Consider the following 19,094-nt stretch of genomic DNA (forward strand, 5'->3'; position numbering starts at 1 on the left):
AGTACTGGGACCGCAGCTTTTTACAATATATGTTCATGATACAGAAGATGCTATTAGCAATAACATTAGCAAATTTGCTGATGATACTGAGCTGGGTGGCAGGGTGAAATGTGATGAGGATGTTAGGAGATTACCGGGTGACCTGGACAAGTTAGGTGAGTGGTCAGATGCATGGCAGATGCACTTTAATGTGAATAAATGGATGCTTATCCACTTTGGTGGCAAGAACAGGAAGGCAGATTACTACCTAAATGGAATCAATTTCGGTCAAGGGACAGTACAGAGAGATCTGGGGGTTCTTGTACACCGCTCAATGAAGGTAAGCATGCAGGTACAGCAGGTAGTGAAGAAGGCTAATAGCATGCTGGCCTTCATAACAAGAGGGATTGAGTACAGAAGCAAAGAGGTTCTTCTGCAGGTGTACAGGGCCCTGGTGAGACCACACCTGGAGTACTGTGTGCAGTTCTGGTCTCCAAATTTGAGGAGAGACATTCTGGCTATTGAGGGAGTGCAGCGTAGGTTGACGAGTTCAATTCCTGGAATGGCGGGATTACCTTACACTGAAAGACTGGAGCGACTGGGCTTGTGTACCCTTGAGTTTAGAAGACTGAGAGGGGATCTGGTTGAGACATATAAGATTATCAAAGGATTGGACACTCTGGCGGCAGGAAACGTGAGTGCCGAAACAGAGGACACAGCTTAAAAATTCGGGGGAGACCGTTTAGGACAGAGATGAGGAGAAACGTCTTCACCCAGAGAGTGGTGGCTGTGTGGAATGCTCTGCCCCAGAGGGCAGTGGAGGCCCAGTCTCTGGATTCATTGAAGAAAGAGTTGGACAGAGCTCTCAAGGATAGTGGAATCAAGGCTTATGGAGATAAGGCAGGAACAGGATACTGATTAAGGATGATCAGCCATGATCATATTGAATGGTGGTGCAGGCTCCAAGGGCAGAATGGCCAACTCCTGCACCTATTGTCTATTGTCCTCCTTTCCTGACTGCCAGCCGCAGACAGCGTGCAGCCCCAATCCCTTTCTTTCCGTCTTTCTTGCTGATTTTGGCAGCGCTCCGCTCTCCTCCCCTCCCTGTCTCCAGGAGACTGATGCCAGGCACAGCGGCAGCAAAAATAACCTGTCGCTGCATTGCGTGCGTGGCCCAACACGAGTGCAGAGGGGTGACTTGAGCAGCCCCTGCTGGCGGAAAAAGCCTACTGCACCTGGTATTCCCAGGCGGTCTCCCATCCAAGTACTAACCAGGCCTGAGTCTGCTTAGCTTCCGAGATCAGACGAGATCGGGTGTTTTCAGACTAGTATGGCTGCAGGCGCTGGCCCGTGCCTTTTCTCCCCACTTCAAGGCGTGCTGGCCAGCCACATTTTCTTTGCTGCTCTTTCTCTTGATCCCCTTTGTTTTTTTTTTCTCTCTTTTCTCTTTGCTCTTTCTCCTCCGTGCGTGCTTCACTCCCTCCCTCACTCCCTCCAGATAGCCCTTGCCCACCAGGCTCCTGTCGTCTCCCACATCCCCACACAGGCCAACTGCAAAACCTCCCCCTGCTTCATAGGGCTGCAGCCTGCATTCTCTCATCCTTCCACACTCCTCCACGCCTCCATTTCGGAATGGCAGGCAGTGACTAGTGGGGTACCGCAGGGATCAGTACTGGGACCGCAGCTTTTTACAATATATGTTCATGATATAGAAGATGCTATTAGCAATAACATTAGCAAATTTGCTGATGATACTGAGCTGGGTGGCAGGGTGAAATGTGATGAGGATGTTAGGAGATTACCGGGTGACCTGGACAAGTTAGGTGAGTGGTCAGATGCATGGCAGATGCACTTTAATGTGGATAAATGGATGCTTATCCACTTTGGTGGCAAGAACAGGAAGGCAGATTACTACCTAAATGGAATCAATTTCGGTCAAGGGACAGTACAGAGAGATCTGGGGGTTCTTGTACATCGCTCAATGAAGGTAAGCATGCAGGTACAGCAGGTAGTGAAGAAGGCTAATAGCATGCTGGCCTTCATAACAAGAGGGATTGAGTACAGAAGCAAAGAGGTTCTTCTGCAGGTGTACAGGGCCCTGGTGAGACCACACCTGGAGTACTGTGTGCAGTTCTGGTCTCCAAATTTGAGGAGAGACATTCTGGCTATTGAGGGAGTGCAGCGTAGGTTGACGAGGTCAATTCCTGGAATGGCGGGATTACCTTACACTGAAAGACTGGAGCGACTGGGCTTGTGTACCCTTGAGTTTAGAAGACTGAGAGGGGATCTGGTTGAGACATATAAGATTATCAAAGGATTGGACACTCTGGCGGCAGGAAACGTGAGTGCCGAAACAGGGGACACAGCTTAAAAATACGGGGTAGACCGTTTAGGACAGAGATGAGGAGAAACGTCTTCACCCAGAGAGTGGTGGCTGTGTGGAATGCTCTGCCCCAGAGGGCAGTGGAGGCCCAGTCTCTGGATTCATTGAAGAAAGAGTTGGACAGAGCTCTCAAGGATAGTGGAATCAAGGCTTATGGAGATAAGGCAGGAACAGGATACTGATTAAGGATGATCAGCCATGATCATATTGAATGGTGGTGCAGGCTCCAAGGGCAGAATGGCCAACTCCTGCACCTATTGTCTATTGTCCTCCTTTCCTGACTGCCAGCCGCAGACAGCGTGCAGCCCCAATCCCTTTCTTTCCGTCTTTCTTGCTGATTTTGGCAGCGCTCCGCTCTCCTCCCCTCCCTGTCTCCTGCCTGCAGGAGACTGATGCCAGGCACAGCGGCAGCAAAAATAACCTGTCGCTGCATTGCGTGCGTGGCCCAACACGAGTGCAGAGGGGTGACTTGAGCAGCCCCTGCTGGCGGAAAAAGCCGACTGCACCTGGTATTCCCAGGCGGCCTCCCATCCAAGTACTAACCAGGCCTGAGTCTGCTTAGCTTCCGAGATCAGACGAGATCGGGCATTCGCAGACTAGTATGGCCGTAGGCGCTGGCCCCTGCCTTTTCTCCCCACTTCAAGGCGTGCTGGCCAGCCACATTTTCTTTGCTGCTCTTTCTCTTGATCCCCTTTGTTTTTTTTTCTCTCTTTTCTCTTTGCTCTTTCTCCTCCGTGCGTGCTTCCCTCCCTCCCTCCCTCCAGCTAGCCCTTGCCCACCACGCTCCTGTCGTCTCCCACATCCCCACACAGGCCAACTGCAAAACCTCCCCCTGCTTCATAGGGCTGCAGCCTGCATTCTCTCATCCTTCCACACTCCTCCACGCCTCCATTTCGGAATGGCAGGCAGTGACCAGTGGGGTACCGCAGGGATCAGTACTGGGACCGCAGCTTTTTACAATATATGTTCATGATATAGAAGATGCTATTAGCAATAACATTAGCAAATTTGCTGATGATACTGAGCTGGGTGGCAGGGTGAAATGTGATGAGGATGTTAGGAGATTACCGGGTGACCTGGACAAGTTAGGTGAGTGGTCAGATGCATGGCAGATGCACTTTAATGTGAATAAATGGATGCTTATCCACTTTGGTGGCAAGAACAGGAAGGCAGATTACTACCTAAATGGAATCAATTTCGGTCAAGGGACAGTACAGAGAGATCTGGGGGTTCTTGTACACCGCTCAATGAAGGTAAGCATGCAGGTACAGCAAGAAGTGAAGAAGGCTAATAGCATGCTGGCCTTCATAACAAGAGGGATTGAGTACAGAAGCAAAGAGGTTCTTCTGCAGGTGTACAGGGCCCTGGTGAGACCACACCTGGAGTACTGTGTGCAGTTCTGGTCTCCAAATTTGAGGAGAGACATTCTGGCTATTGAGGGAGTGCAGCGTAGGTTGACGAGGTCAATTCCTGGAATGGCGGGATTACCTTACACTGAAAGACTGGAGCGACTGGGCTTGTGTACCCTTGAGTTTAGAAGACTGAGAGGGGATCTGGTTGAGACATATAAGATTATCAAAGGATTGGACACTCTGGCGGCAGGAAACGTGAGTGCCGAAACAGAGGACACAGCTTAAAAATACGGGGTAGACCGTTTAGGACAGAGATGAGGAGAAACGTCTTCACCCAGAGAGTGGTGGCTGTGTGGAATGCTCTGCCCCAGAGGGCAGTGGAGGCCCAGTCTCTGGATTCATTGAAGAAAGAGTTGGACAGAGCTCTCAAGGATAGTGGAATCAAGGCTTATGGAGATAAGGCAGGAACAGGATACTGATTAAGGATGATCAGCCATGATCATATTGAATGGTGGTGCAGGCTCCAAGGGCAGAATGGCCAACTCCTGCACCTATTGTCTATTGTCCTCCTTTCCTGACTGCCAGCCGCAGACAGCGTGCAGCCCCAATCCCTTTCTTTCCGTCTTTCTTGCTGATTTGGGCAGCGCTCCGCTCTCCTCCCCTCCCTGTCTCCAGGAGACTGATGCCAGGCACAGCGGCAGCAAAAATAACCTGTCGATGCATTGCGTGCGTGGCCCAACACGAGTGCAGAGGGGTGACTTGAGCAGCCCCTGCTGGCGGAAAAAGCCTACTGCACCTGGTATTCCCAAGAAGTCTCCCATCCAAGTACTAACCAGGCCTGAGTCTGCTTAGCTTCCGAGACCAGACGAGATCACGCGTTTTCAGACTATTTTGGCCGTAGGCGCTGGCTTCCGCCTTTTCTCCCCACTTCAAGGCGTGCTGGCCAGCCACATTTTCTTTGCTGCTCTTTCTCTTGATCCCCTTTGTTTTTTTTTTCTCTCTTTTCTCTTTGCTCTTTCTCCTCCGTGCGTGCTTCCCTCCCTCCCTCCCTCCAGCTAGCCCTTGCCCACCAGGCTCCTGTCGTCTCCCACATCCCCACACAGGCCAACTGCAAAACCTCCCCCTGCTTCATAGGGCTGCAGCCTGCATTCTCTCATCCTTCCACACTCCTCCACGCCTCCATTTCGGAATGGCAGGCAGTGACCAGTGGGGTACCGCAGGGATCAGTACTGGGACCGCAGCTTTTTACAATATATGTTCATGATATAGAAGATGCTATTAGCAATAACATTAGCAAATTTGCTGATGATACTGAGCTGGGTGGCAGGGTGAAATGTGATGAGGATGTTAGGAGATTACCGGGTGACCTGGACAAGTTAGGTGAGTGGTCAGATGCATGGCAGATGCACTTTAATGTGGATAAATGGATGCTTATCCACTTTGGTGGCAAGAACAGGAAGGCAGATTACTACCTAAATGGAATCAATTTCGGTCAAGGGACAGTACAGAGAGATCTGGGGGTTCTTGTACACCGCTCAGTGAAGGTAAGCATGCAGGTACAGCAGGTAGTGAAGAAGGCTAATAGCATGCTGGCCTTCATAACAAGAGGGATTGAGTACAGAAGCAAAGAGGTTCTTCTGCAGGTGTACAGGGCCCTGGTGAGACCACACCTGGAGTACTGTGTGCAGTTCTGGTCTCCAAATTTGAGGAGAGACATTCTGGCTATTGAGGGAGTGCAGCGTAGGTTGACGAGGTCAATTCCTGGAATGGCGGGATTACCTTACACTGAAAGACTGGAGCGACTGGGCTTGTGTACCCTTGAGTTTAGAAGACTGAGAGGGGATCTGGTTGAGACATATAAGATTATCAAAGGATTGGACACTCTGGCGGCAGGAAACGTGAGTGCCGAAACAGGGGACACAGCTTAAAAATACGGGGTAGACCGTTTAGGACAGAGATGAGGAGAAACGTCTTCACCCAGAGAGTGGTGGCTGTGTGGAATGCTCTGCCCCAGAGGGCAGTGGAGGCCCAGTCTCTGGATTCATTGAAGAAAGAGTTGGACAGAGCTCTCAAGGATAGTGGAATCAAGGCTTATGGAGATAAGGCAGGAACAGGATACTGATTAAGGATGATCAGCCATGATCATATTGAATGGTGGTGCAGGCTCCAAGGGCAGAATGGCCAACTCCTGCACCTATTGTCTATTGTCCTCCTTTCCTGACTGCCAGCCGCAGACAGCGTGCAGCCCCAATCCCTTTCTTTCCGTCTTTCTTGCTGATTTTGGCAGCGCTCCGCTCTCCTCCCCTCCCTGTCTCCTGCCTGCAGGAGACTGATGCCAGGCACAGCGGCAGCAAAAATAACCTGTCGCTGCATTGCGTGCATGGCCCAACACGAGTGCAGAGGGGTGACTTGAGCAGCCCCTGCTGGCGGAAAAAGCCGACTGCACCTGGTATTCCCAGGCGGCCTCCCATCCAAGTACTAACCAGGCCTGAGTCTGCTTAGCTTCCGAGATCAGACGAGATCGGGCGTTCGCAGACTAGTATGGCCGTAGGCGCTGGCCCCTGCCTTTTCTCCCCACTTCAAGGCGTGCTGGCCAGCCACATTTTCTTTGCTGCTCTTTCTCTTGATCCCCTTTGTTTTTTTTTCTCTCTTTTCTCTTTGCTCTTTCTCCTCCGTGCGTGCTTCCCTCCCTCCCTCCCTCCAGCTAGCCCTTGCCCACCAGGCTCCTGTCGTCTCCCACATCCCCACACAGGCCAACTGCAAAACCTCCCCCTGCTTCATAGGGCTGCAGCCTGCATTCTCTCATCCTTCCACACTCCTCCACGCCTCCATTTCGGAATGGCAGGCAGTGACCAGTGGGGTACCGCAGGGATCAGTACTGGGACCGCAGCTTTTTACAATATATGTTCATGATATAGAAGATGCTATTAGCAATAACATTAGCAAATTTGCTGATGATACTGAGCTGGGTGGCAGGGTGAAATGTGATGAGGATGTTAGGAGATTACCGGGTGACCTGGACAAGTTAGGTGAGTGGTCAGATGCATGGCAGATGCACTTTAATGTGGATAAATGGATGCTTATCCACTTTGGTGGCAAGAACAGGAAGGCAGATTACTACCTAAATGGAATCAATTTCGGTCAAGGGACAGTACAGAGAGATCTGGGGGTTCTTGTACACCGCTCAGTGAAGGTAAGCATGCAGGTACAGCAGGTAGTGAAGAAGGCTAATAGCATGCTGGCCTTCATAACAAGAGGGATTGAGTACAGAAGCAAAGAGGTTCTTCTGCAGGTGTACAGGGCCCTGGTGAGACCACACCTGGAGTACTGTGTGCAGTTCTGGTCTCCAAATTTGAGGAGAGACATTCTGGCTATTGAGGGAGTGCAGCGTAGGTTGACGAGGTCAATTCCTGGAATGGCGGGATTACCTTACACTGAAAGACTGGAGCGACTGGGCTTGTGTACCCTTGAGTTTAGAAGACTGAGAGGGGATCTGGTTGAGACATATAAGATTATCAAAGGATTGGACACTCTGGCGGCAGGAAACGTGAGTGCCGAAACAGGGGACACAGCTTAAAAATACGGGGTAGACCGTTTAGGACAGAGATGAGGAGAAACGTCTTCACCCAGAGAGTGGTGGCTGTGTGGAATGCTCTGCCCCAGAGGGCAGTGGAGGCCCAGTCTCTGGATTCATTGAAGAAAGAGTTGGACAGAGCTCTCAAGGATAGTGGAATCAAGGCTTATGGAGATAAGGCAGGAACAGGATACTGATTAAGGATGATCAGCCATGATCATATTGAATGGTGGTGCAGGCTCCAAGGGCAGAATGGCCAACTCCTGCACCTATTGTCTATTGTCCTCCTTTCCTGACTGCCAGCCGCAGACAGCGTGCAGCCCCAATCCCTTTCTTTCCGTCTTTCTTGCTGATTTTGGCAGCGCTCCGCTCTCCTCCCCTCCCTGTCTCCTGCCTGCAGGAGACTGATGCCAGGCACAGCGGCAGCAAAAATAACCTGTCGCTGCATTGCGTGCATGGCCCAACACGAGTGCAGAGGGGTGACTTGAGCAGCCCCTGCTGGCGGAAAAAGCCGACTGCACCTGGTATTCCCAGGCGGCCTCCCATCCAAGTACTAACCAGGCCTGAGTCTGCTTAGCTTCCGAGATCAGACGAGATCGGGCGTTCGCAGACTAGTATGGCCGTAGGCGCTGGCCCCTGCCTTTTCTCCCCACTTCAAGGCGTGCTGGCCAGCCACATTTTCTTTGCTGCTCTTTCTCTTGATCCCCTTTGTTTTTTTTTCTCTCTTTTCTCTTTGCTCTTTCTCCTCCGTGCGTGCTTCCCTCCCTCCCTCCCTCCAGCTAGCCCTTGCCCACCAGGCTCCTGTCGTCTCCCACATCCCCACACAGGCCAACTGCAAAACCTCCCCCTGCTTCATAGGGCTGCAGCCTGCATTCTCTCATCCTTCCACACTCCTCCACGCCTCCATTTCGGAATGGCAGGCAGTGACCAGTGGGGTACCGCAGGGATCAGTACTGGGACCGCAGCTTTTTACAATATATGTTCATGATATAGAAGATGCTATTAGCAATAACATTAGCAAATTTGCTGATGATACTGAGCTGGGTGGCAGGGTGAAATGTGATGAGGATGTTAGGAGATTACCGGGTGACCTGGACAAGTTAGGTGAGTGGTCAGATGCATGGCAGATGCACTTTAATGTGGATAAATGGATGCTTATCCACTTTGGTGGCAAGAACAGGAAGGCAGATTACTACCTAAATGGAATCAATTTCGGTCAAGGGACAGTACAGAGAGATCTGGGGGTTCTTGTACACCGCTCAATGAAGGTAAGCATGCAGGTACAGCAGGTAGTGAAGAAGGCTAATAGCATGCTGGCCTTCATAACAAGAGGGATTGAGTACAGAAGCAAAGAGGTTCTTCTGCAGGTGTACAGGGCCCTGGTGAGACCACACCTGGAGTACTGTGTGCAGTTCTGGTCTCCAAATTTGAGGAGAGACATTCTGGCTATTGAGGGAGTGCAGCGTAGGTTGACGAGGTCAATTCCTGGAATGGCGGGATTACCTTACACTGAAAGACTGGAGCGACTGGGCTTGTGTACCCTTGAGTTTAGAAGACTGAGAGGGGATCTGGTTGAGACATATAAGATTATCAAAGGATTGGACACTCTGGCGGCAGGAAACGTGAGTGCCGAAACAGAGGACACAGCTTAAAAATACGGGGTAGACCGTTTAGGACAGAGATGAGGAGAAACGTCTTCACCCAGAGAGTGGTGGCTGTGTGGAATGCTCTGCCCCAGAGGGCAGTGGAGGCCCAGTCTCTGGATTCATTGAAGAAAGAGTTGGACAGAGCTCTCAAGGATAGTGGAATCAAGGCTTATGGAGATAAGGCAGGAACAGGATACCGATTAAGGATGATCAGCCATGATCATATTGAATGGTGGTGCAGGCTCCAAGGGCAGAATGGCCAACTCCTGCACCTATTGTCTATTGTCCTCCTTTCCTGACTGCCAGCCGCAGACAGCGTGCAGCCCCAATCCCTTTCTTTCCGTCTTTCTTGCTGATTTTGGCAGCGCTCCGCTCTCCTCCCCTCCCTGTCTCCTGCCTGCAGGAGACTGATGCCAGGCACAGCGGCAGCAAAAATAACCTGTCGCTGCATTGCGTGCGTGGCCCAACACGAGTGCAGAGGGGTGACTTGAGCAGCCCCTGCTGGCGGAAAAAGCCTACTGCACCTGGTATTCCCAGGCGGTCTCCCATCCAAGTACTAACCAGGCCTGAGTCTGCTTAGCTTCCAAGATCAGACGAGATCGGGCGTTTTCAGACTAGTATGGCCGTAGGCGCTGGCCCTTGCCTTTTCTCCCCACTTCAAGGCGTGCTGGCCAGCCACATTTTCTTTGCTGCTCTTTCTCTTGATCCCCTTTGTTTTTTTTTTCTCTCTTTTCTCTTTGCTCTTTCTCCTCCGTGCGTGCTTCCCTCCCTCCCTCCCTCCCTCCAGCTAGCCCTTGCCCACCAGGCTCCTGTCGTCTCCCACATCCCCACACAGGCCAACTGCAAAACCTCCCCCTGCTTCATAGGGCTGCAGCCTGCATTCTCTCATCCTTCCACACTCCTCCACGCCTCCATTTCGGAATGGCAGGCAGTGACCAGTGGGGTACCGCAGGGATCAGTACTGGGACCGCAGCTTTTTACAATATATGTTCATGATATAGAAGATGCTATTAGCAATAACATTAGCAAATTTGCTGATGATACTGAGCTGGGTGGCAGGGTGAAATGTGATGAGGATGTTAGGAGATTACCGGGTGACCTGGACAAGTTAGGTGAGTGGTCAGATGCATGGCAGATGCACTTTAATGTGGATAAATGGATGCTTATCCACTTTGGTGGCAAGAACAGGAAGGCAGATTACTACCTAAATGGAATCAATTTCGGTCAAGGGACAGTACAGAGAGATCTGGGGGTTCTTGTACACCGCTCAATGAAGGTAAGCATGCAGGTACAGCAGGTAGTGAAGAAGGCTAATAGCATGCTGGCCTTCATAACAAGAGGGATTGAGTACAGAAGCAAAGAGGTTCTTCTGCAGGTGTACAGGGCCCTGGTGAGACCACACCTGGAGTACTGTGTGCAGTTCTGGTCTCCAAATTTGAGGAGAGACATTCTGGCTATTGAGGGAGTGCAGCGTAGGTTGACGAGGTCAATTCCTGGAATGGCGGGATTACCTTACACTGAAAGACTGGAGCGACTGGGCTTGTGTACCCTTGAGTTTAGAAGACTGAGAGGGGATCTGGTTGAGACATATAAGATTATCAAAGGATTGGACACTCTGGCGGCAGGAAACGTGAGTGCCGAAACAGGGGACACAGCTTAAAAATACGGGGTAGACCGTTTAGGACAGAGATGAGGAGAAATGTCTTCACCCAGAGAGTGGTGGCTGTGTGGAATGCTCTGCCCCAGAGGGCAGTGGAGGCCCAGTCTCTGGATTCATTGAAGAAAGAGTTGGACAGAGCTCTCAAGGATAGTGGAATCAAGGCTTATGGAGATAAGGCAGGAACAGGATACTGATTAAGGATGATCAGCCATGATCATATTGAATGGTGGTGCAGGCTCCAAGGGCAGAATGGCCAACTCCTGCACCTATTGTCTATTGTCCTCCTTTCCTGACTGCCAGCCGCAGACAGCGTGCAGCCCCAATCCCTTTCTTTCCGTCTTTCTTGCTGATTTTGGCAGCGCTCCGCTCTCCTCCCCTCCCTGTCTCCTGCCTGCAGGAGACTGATGCCAGGCACAGCGGCAGCAAAAATAACCTGTCGCTGCATTGCGTGCGTGGCCCAACACGAGTGCAGAGGGGTGACTTGAGCAGCCCCTGCTGGCGGAAAAAGCCTACTGCACCTGGTATTCCCAGGCGGTCTCCCATCCAAGTACTAACCAGGCCTGAGTCTGCTTAGCTTCCAAGATCAGACGAGATCGGGCGTTTTCAGACTAGTATGGCCGTAGGCGCTGGCCCTTGCCTTTTCTCCCCACTTCAAGGCGTGCTGGCCAGCCACATTTTCTTTGCTGCTCTTTCTCTTGATCCCCTTTGTTTTTTTTTTCTCTCTTTTCTCTTTGCTCTTTCTCCTCCGTGCGTGCTTCCCTCCCTCCCTCCCTCCAGCTAGCCCTTGCCCACCAGGCTCCTGTCGTCTCCCACATCCCCACACAGGCCAACTGCAAAACCTCCCCCTGCTTCATAGGGCTGCAGCCTGCATTCTCTCATCCTTCCACACTCCTCCACGCCTCCATTTCGGAATGGCAGGCAGTGACCAGTGGGGTACCGCAGGGATCAGTACTGGGACCGCAGCTTTTTACAATATATGTTCATGATATAGAAGATGCTATTAGCAATAACATTAGCAAATTTGCTGATGATACTGAGCTGGGTGGCAGGGTGAAATGTGATGAGGATGTTAGGAGATTACCGGGTGACCTGGACAAGTTAGGTGAGTGGTCAGATGCATGGCAGATGCACTTTAATGTGGATAAATGGATGCTTATCCACTTTGGTGGCAAGAACAGGAAGGCAGATTACTACCTAAATGGAATCAATTTCGGTCAAGGGACAGTACAGAGAGATCTGGGGGTTCTTGTACACCGCTCAATGAAGGTAAGCATGCAGGTACAGCAGGTAGTGAAGAAGGCTAATAGCATGCTGGCCTTCATAACAAGAGGGATTGAGTACAGAAGCAAAGAGGTTCTTCTGCAGGTGTACAGGGCCCTGGTGAGACCACACCTGGAGTACTGTGTGCAGTTCTGGTCTCCAAATTTGAGGAGAGACATTCTGGCTATTGAGGGAGTGCAGCGTAGGTTGACGAGGTCAATTCCTGGAATGGCGGGATTACCTTACACTGAAAGACTGGAGCGACTGGGCTTGTGTACCCTTGAGTTTAGAAGACTGAGAGGGGATCTGGTTGAGACATATAAGATTATCAAAGGATTGGACACTCTGGCGGCAGGAAACGTGAGTGCCGAAACAGGGGACACAGCTTAAAAATACGGGGTAGACCGTTTAGGACAGAGATGAGGAGAAACGTCTTCACCCAGAGAGTGGTGGCTGTGTGGAATGCTCTGCCCCAGAGGGCAGTGGAGGCCCAGTCTCTGGATTCATTGAAGAAAGAGTTGGACAGAGCTCTCAAGGATAGTGGAATCAAGGCTTATGGAGATAAGGCAGGAACAGGATACTGATTAAGGATGATCAGCCATGATCATATTGAATGGTGGTGCAGGCTCCAAGGGCAGAATGGCCAACTCCTGCACCTATTGTCTATTGTCCTCCTTTCCTGACTGCCAGCCGCAGACAGCGTGCAGCCCCAATCCCTTTCTTTCCCTCTTTCTTGCTGATTTTGGCAGCGCTCCGCTCTCCTCCCCTCCCTGTCTCCTGCCTGCAGGAGACTGATGCCAGGCACAGCGGCAGCAAAAATAACCTGTCGCTGCATTGCGTGCGTGGCCCAACACGAGTGCAGAGGGGTGACTTGAGCAGCCCCTGCTGGCGGAAAAAGCCTACTGCACCTGGTATTCCCAGGCGGTCTCCCATCCAAGTACTAACCAGGCCTGAGTCTGCTTAGCTTCCGAGACCAGACGAGATCGGGCGTTTTCAGACTAGTATGGCCGTAGGTGCTGGCTCCTGCCTTTTCTCCCCACTTCAAGGCGTGCTGGCCAGCCACATTTTCTTTGCTGCTCTTTCTCTTGATCCCCTTTGTTTTTTTTTTCTCTCTTTTCTCTTTGCTCTTTCTCCTCTGTGCGTGCTTCCCTCCCTCACTCCCTCCCTCCCTCCAGCTAGCCCTTGCCCACCAGGCTCCTGTCGTCTCCCACATCCCCACACAGGCCAACTGCAAAACCTCCCCCTGCTTCATAGGGCTGCAGCCTGCATTCTCTCATCCTTCCACACTCCTCCACGCCTCCATTTCGGAATGGCAGGCAGTGACCAGTGGGGTACCGCAGGGATCAGTACTGGGACCGCAGCTTTTTACAATATATGTTCATGATATAGAAGATGCTATTAGCAATAACATTAGCAAATTTGCTGATGATACTGAGCTGGGTGGCAGGGTGAAATGTGATGAGGATGTTAGGAGATTACCGGGTGACTTGGACAAGTTAGGTGAGTGGTCAGATGCATGGCAGATGCACTTTAATGTGGATAAATGGATGCTTATCCACTTTGGTGGCAAGAACAGGAAGGCAGATTACTACCTAAATGGAATCAATTTCGGTCAAGGGACAGTACAGAGAGATCTGGGGGTTCTTGTACACCGCTCAATGAAGGTAAGCATGCAGGTACAGCAGGTAGTGAAGGAGGCTAATAGTATGCTGGCCTTCAAAACAAGAGGGATTGAGTACAGAAGCAAAGAGGTTCTTCTGCAGGTGTACAGGGCCCTGGTGAGACCACACCTGGAGTACTGTGTGCAGTTCTGGTCTCCAAATTTGAGGAGAGACATTCTGGCTATTGAGGGAGTGCAGCGTAGGTTGACGAGGTCAATTCCTGGAATGGCGGGATTACCTTACACTGAAAGACTGGAGCGACTGGGCTTGTGTAACCTTGAGTTTAGAAGACTGAGAGGGGATCTGGTTGAGACATATAAGATTATCAAAGGATTGGACACTCTGGCGGCAGGAAACGTGAGTGCCGAAACAGAGGACACAGCTTAAAAATACGGGGTAGACCGTTTAGGACAGAGATGAGGAGAAACGTCTTCACCCAGAGAGTGGTGGCTGTGTGGAATGCTCTGCCCCAGAGGGCAGTGGAGGCCCAGTCTCTGGATTCATTGAAGAAAGAGTTGGACAGAGCTCTCAAGGATAGTGGAATCAAGGCTTATGGAGATAAGGCAGGAACAGGATACTGATTAAGGATGATCAGCCATGATCATATTGAATGGTGGTGCAGGCTCCAAGGGCAGAATGGCCAACTCCTGCACCTATTGTCTATTGTCCTCCTTTCCTGACTGCCAGCCGCAGACAGCGTGCAGCCCCAATCCCTTTCTTTCCGTCTTTCTTGCTGATTTTGGCAGCGCTCCGCTCTCCTCCCCTCCCTGTCTCCTGCCTGCAGGAGACTGATGCCAGGCACAGCGGCAGCAAAAATAACCTGTCGCTGCATTGCGTGCGTGGCCCAACACGAGTGCAGAGGGGTGACTTGAGCAGCCCCTGCTGGCGGAAAAAGCCTACTGCACCTGGTACTCCCAGGCGGTCTCCCATCCAAGTACTAACAAGGCCTGAGTCTGCTTAGCTTCCGAGATCAGACGAGATCGGGCGTTTTCAGACTAGTATGGCCGTAGGCGCTGGCCCTTGCCTTTTCTCCCCACTTCAAGGCGTGCTGGCCAGCCACATTTTCTTTGCTGCTCTTTCTCTTGATCCCCTTTGTTTTTTTTTTCTCTCTTTTCTCTTTGCTCTTTCTCCTCCGTGCGTGCTTCCCTCCCTCCCTCCCTCCAGCTAGCCCTTGCCCACCAGGCTCCTGTCGTCTCCCACATCCCCACACAGGCCAACTGCAAAACCTCCCCCTGCTTCATAGGGCTGCAGCCTGCATTCTCTCATCCTTCCACACTCCTCCACGCCTCCATTTCGGAATGGCAGGCAGTGACCAGTGGGGTACCGCAGGGATCAGTACTGGGACCGCAGCTTTTTACAATATATGTTCATGATATAGAAGATGCTATTAGCAATAACATTAGCAAATTTGCTGATGATACTGAGCTGGGTGGCAGGGTGAAATGTGATGAGGATGTTAGGAGATTACCGGGTGACCTGGACAAGTTAGGTGAGTGGTCAGATGCATGGCAGATGCACTTTAATGTGGATAAATGGATGCTTATCCACTTTGGTGGCAAGAACAGGAAGGCAGATTACTACCTAAATGGAATCAATTTCGGTCAAGGGACAGTACAGAGAGATCTGGGGGTTCTTGTACACCGCTCAGTGAAGGTAAGCATGCAGGTACAGCAGGTAGTGAAGAAGGCTAATAGCATGCTGGCCTTCATAACAAGAGGGATTGAGTACAGAAGCAAAGAGGTTCTTCTGCAGGTGTACAGGGCCCTGGTGAGACCACACCTGGAGTACTGTGTGCAGTTCTGGTCTCCAAATTTGAGGAGAGACATTCTGGCTATTGAGGGAGTGCAGCGTAGGTTGACGAGGTCAATTCCTGGAATGGCGGGATTACCTTACACTGAAAGACTGGAGCGACTGGGCTTGTGTACCCTTGAGTTTAGAAGACTGAGAGGGGATCTGGTTGAGACATATAAGATTATCAAAGGATTGGACACTCTGGCGGCAGGAAACGTGAGTGCCGAAACAGGGGACACAGCTTAAAAATACGGGGTAGACCGTTTAGGACAGAGATGAGGAGAAACGTCTTCACCCAGAGAGTGGTGGCTGTGTGGAATGCTCTGCCCCAGAGGGCAGTGGAGGCCCAGTCTCTGGATTCATTGAAGAAAGAGTTGGACAGAGCTCTCAAGGATAGTGGAATCAAGGCTTATGGAGATAAGGCAGGAACAGGATACTGATTAAGGATGATCAGCCATGATCATATTGAATGGTGGTGCAGGCTCCAAGGGCAGAATGGCCAACTCCTGCACCTATTGTCTATTGTCCTCCTTTCCTGACTGCCAGCCGCAGACAGCGTGCAGCCCCAATCCCTTTCTTTCCGTCTTTCTTGCTGATTTTGGCAGCGCTCCGCTCTCCTCCCCTCCCTGTCTCCTGCCTGCAGGAGACTGATGCCAGGCACAGCGGCAGCAAAAATAACCTGTCGCTGCATTGCGTGCGTGGCCCAACACGAGTGCAGAGGGGTGACTTGAGCAGCCCCTGCTGGCGGAAAAAGCCTACTGCACCTGGTATTCCCAGGCAGTCTCCCATCCAAGTACTAACCAGGCCTGAGTCTGCTTAGCTTCCAAGATCAGACGAGATCGGGCGTTTTCAGACTAGTATGGCCGTAGGCGCTGCCCCTTGCCTTTTCTCCCCACTTCAAGGCGTGCTGGCCCGCCACATTTTCTTTGCTGCTCTTTCTCTTGATCCCCTTTGTATTTTTTTTCTCTCTTTTCTCTTTGCTCTTTCTCCTCCGTGCGTGCTTCCCTCCCTCCCTCCCTCCCTCCAGCTAGCCCTTGCCCACCAGGCTCCTGTCGTCTCCCACATCCCCACACAGGCCAACTGCAAAACCTCCCCCTGCTTCATAGGGCTGCAGCCTGCATTCTCTCATCCTTCCACACTCCTCCACGCCTCCATTTCGGAATGGCAGGCAGTGACCAGTCGGGTACCGCAGGGATCAGTACTGGGACCGCAGCTTTTTACAATATATGTTCATGATATAGAAGATGCTATTAGCAATAACATTAGCAAATTTGCTGATGATACTGAGCTGGGTGGCAGGGTGAAATGTGATGAGGATGTTAGGAGATTACCGGGTGACCTGGACAAGTTAGGTGAGTGGTCAGATGCATGGCAGATGCACTTTAATGTGGATAAATGGATGCTTATCCACTTTGGTGGCAAGAACAGGAAGGCAGATTACTACCTAAATGGAATCAATTTCGGTCAAGGGACAGTACAGAGAGATCTGGGGGTTCTTGTACACCGCTCAATGAAGGTAAGCATGCAGGTACAGCAGGTAGTGAAGAAGGCTAATAGCATGCTGGCCTTCATAACAAGAGGGATTGAGTACAGAAGCAAAGAGGTTCTTCTGCAGGTGTACAGGGCCCTGGTGAGACCACACCTGGAGTACTGTGTGCAGTTCTGGTCTCCAAATTTGAGGAGAGACATTCTGGCTATTGAGGGAGTGCAGCGTAGGTTGACGAGGTCAATTCCTGGAATGGCGGGATTACCTTACACTGAAAGACTGGAGCGACTGGGCTTGTGTACCCTTGAGTTTAGAAGACTGAGAGGGGATCTGGTTGAGACATATAAGATTATCAAAGGATTGGACACTCTGGCGGCAGGAAACGTGAGTGCCGAAACAGAGGACACAGCTTAAAAATACGGGGTAGACCGTTTAGGACAGAGATGAGGAGAAACGTCTTCACCCAGAGAGTGGTGGCTGTGTGGAATGCTCTGCCCCAGAGGGCAGTGGAGGCCCAGTCTCTGGATTCATTGAAGAAAGAGTTGGACAGAGCTCTCAAGGATAGTGGAATCAAGGCTTATGGAGATAAGGCAGGAACAGGATACTGATTAAGGATGATCAGCCATGATCATATTGAATGGTGGTGCAGGCTCCAAGGGCAGAATGGCCAACTCCTGCACCTATTGTCTATTGTCCTCCTTTCCTGACTGCCAGCCGCAGACAGCGTGCAGCCCCAATCCCTTTCTTTCCCTCTTTCTTGCTGATTTTGGCAGCGCTCCGCTCTCCTCCCCTCCCTGTCTCCTGCCTGCAGGAGACTGATGCCAGGCACAGCGGCAGCAAAAATAACCTGTCGCTGCATTGCGTGCGTGGCCCAACACGAGTGCAGAGGGGTGACTTGAGCAGCCCCTGCTGGCGGAAAAAGCCTACTGCACCTGGTATTCCCAGGCGGTCTCCCATCCAAGTACTAACCAGGCCTGAGTTTGCTTAGCTTCCGAGATCAGACGAGATCAGGCGTTTTCAGACTAGTATGGCCGTAGGCGCTGGCCCTTGCCTTTTCTCCCCACTTCAAGGCGTACTGGCCAGCCACATTTTCTTTGCTGCTCTTTCTCTTGATCCCCTTTGTTTTTTTTTTCTCTCTTTTCTCTTTGCTCTTTCTCCTCCGTGCGTGCTTCCCTCCCTCCCTCCCTCCAGCTAGCCCTTGCCCACCAGGCTCCTGTCGTCTCCCACATCCCCACACAGGCCAACTGCAAAACCTCCCCCTGCTTCATAGGGCTGCAGCCTGCATTCTCTCATCCTTCCACACTCCTCCACGCCTCCATTTCGGAATGGCAGGCAGTGACCAGTGGGGTACCGCAGGGATCAGTACTGGGACCGCAGCTTTTTACAATATATGTTCATGATATAGAAGATGCTATTAGCAATAACATTAGCAAATTTGCTGATGATACTGAGCTGGGTGGCAGGGTGAAATGTGATGAGGATGTTAGGAGATTACCGGGTGACTTGGACAAGTTAGGTGAGTGGTCAGATGCATGGCAGATGCACTTTAATGTGGATAAATGGATGCTTATCCACTTTGGTGGCAAGAACAGGAAGGCAGATTACTACCTAAATGGAATCAATTTCGGTCAAGGGACAGTACAGAGAGATCTGGGGGTTCTTGTACACCGCTCAATGAAGGTAAGCATGCAGGTACAGCAGGTAGTGAAGGAGGCTAATAGCATGCTGGCCTTCAAAACAAGAGGGATTGAGTACAGAAGCAAAGAGGTTCTTCTGCAGGTGTACAGGGCCCTGGTGAGACCACACCTGGAGTACTGTGTGCAGTTCTGGTCTCCAAATTTGAGGAGAGACATTCTGGCTATTGAGGGAGTGCAGCGTAGGTTGACGAGGTCAATTCCTGGAATGGCGGGATTACCTTACACTGAAAGACTGGAGCGACTGGGCTTGTGTACCCTTGAGTTTAGAAGACTGAGAGGGGATCTCGTTGAGACATATAAGATTATCAAAGGATTGGACACTCTGGCGGCAGGAAACGTGAGTGCCGAAACAGAGGACACAGCTTAAAAATACGGGGTAGACCGTTTAGGACAGAGATGAGGAGAAACGTCTTCACCCAGAGAGTGGTGGCTGTGTGGAATGCTCTGCCCCAGAGGGCAGTGGAGGCCCAGTCTCTGGATTCATTGAAGAAAGAGTTGGACAGAGCTCTCAAGGATAGTGGAATCAAGGCTTATGGAGATAAGGCAGGAACAGGATACTGATTAAGGATGATCAGCCATGATCATATTGAATGGCCAACTCCTGC

The 19,094-nt window shown here is 51.3% G+C and overlaps 10 non-coding genes and 1 pseudogene across 10 annotated transcripts; all 11 read right to left on the reverse strand.

Moving 5' to 3' along the window:
* Window positions 1-1,202: 1,202 nt before the first annotated feature.
* Window positions 1,203-1,321, reverse strand: LOC140475662 (5S ribosomal RNA). The gene has a single exon (XR_011960160.1). It is a non-coding gene; the product is annotated as a 5S ribosomal RNA (ribosomal RNA).
* Window positions 1,322-2,856: 1,535 nt separating this feature from the next.
* On the reverse strand, window positions 2,857-2,975 carry LOC140471152 (5S ribosomal RNA). The gene has a single exon (XR_011956873.1). It is a non-coding gene; the product is annotated as a 5S ribosomal RNA (ribosomal RNA).
* Window positions 2,976-4,498: 1,523 nt separating this feature from the next.
* On the reverse strand, window positions 4,499-4,617 carry LOC140472001 (5S ribosomal RNA; annotated as a pseudogene).
* A 1,531-nt stretch (window positions 4,618-6,148) lies between these two features.
* LOC140470814 (5S ribosomal RNA) lies at window positions 6,149-6,267 on the reverse strand. The gene has a single exon (XR_011956734.1). It is a non-coding gene; the product is annotated as a 5S ribosomal RNA (ribosomal RNA).
* A 1,530-nt stretch (window positions 6,268-7,797) lies between these two features.
* LOC140470822 (5S ribosomal RNA) lies at window positions 7,798-7,916 on the reverse strand. Its single transcript, XR_011956735.1, has one exon. It is a non-coding gene; the product is annotated as a 5S ribosomal RNA (ribosomal RNA).
* A 1,530-nt stretch (window positions 7,917-9,446) lies between these two features.
* Window positions 9,447-9,565, reverse strand: LOC140468210 (5S ribosomal RNA). Its single transcript, XR_011955616.1, has one exon. It is a non-coding gene; the product is annotated as a 5S ribosomal RNA (ribosomal RNA).
* Window positions 9,566-11,100: 1,535 nt separating this feature from the next.
* LOC140468212 (5S ribosomal RNA) lies at window positions 11,101-11,219 on the reverse strand. Its single transcript, XR_011955617.1, has one exon. It is a non-coding gene; the product is annotated as a 5S ribosomal RNA (ribosomal RNA).
* A 1,531-nt stretch (window positions 11,220-12,750) lies between these two features.
* On the reverse strand, window positions 12,751-12,869 carry LOC140469343 (5S ribosomal RNA). The gene has a single exon (XR_011956070.1). It is a non-coding gene; the product is annotated as a 5S ribosomal RNA (ribosomal RNA).
* Window positions 12,870-14,408: 1,539 nt separating this feature from the next.
* LOC140469990 (5S ribosomal RNA) lies at window positions 14,409-14,527 on the reverse strand. The gene has a single exon (XR_011956278.1). It is a non-coding gene; the product is annotated as a 5S ribosomal RNA (ribosomal RNA).
* Window positions 14,528-16,058: 1,531 nt separating this feature from the next.
* Window positions 16,059-16,177, reverse strand: LOC140469591 (5S ribosomal RNA). The gene has a single exon (XR_011956168.1). It is a non-coding gene; the product is annotated as a 5S ribosomal RNA (ribosomal RNA).
* Window positions 16,178-17,712: 1,535 nt separating this feature from the next.
* LOC140469493 (5S ribosomal RNA) lies at window positions 17,713-17,831 on the reverse strand. Its single transcript, XR_011956126.1, has one exon. It is a non-coding gene; the product is annotated as a 5S ribosomal RNA (ribosomal RNA).
* Between the last annotated feature and the right edge of the window lie 1,263 nt (window positions 17,832-19,094).

The sequence above is a fragment of the Chiloscyllium punctatum genome, chromosome 3 (genome assembly GCF_047496795.1).
Source record: "Chiloscyllium punctatum isolate Juve2018m chromosome 3, sChiPun1.3, whole genome shotgun sequence".
NCBI classification, from domain to species: Eukaryota; Metazoa; Chordata; class Chondrichthyes; order Orectolobiformes; family Hemiscylliidae; genus Chiloscyllium; species Chiloscyllium punctatum.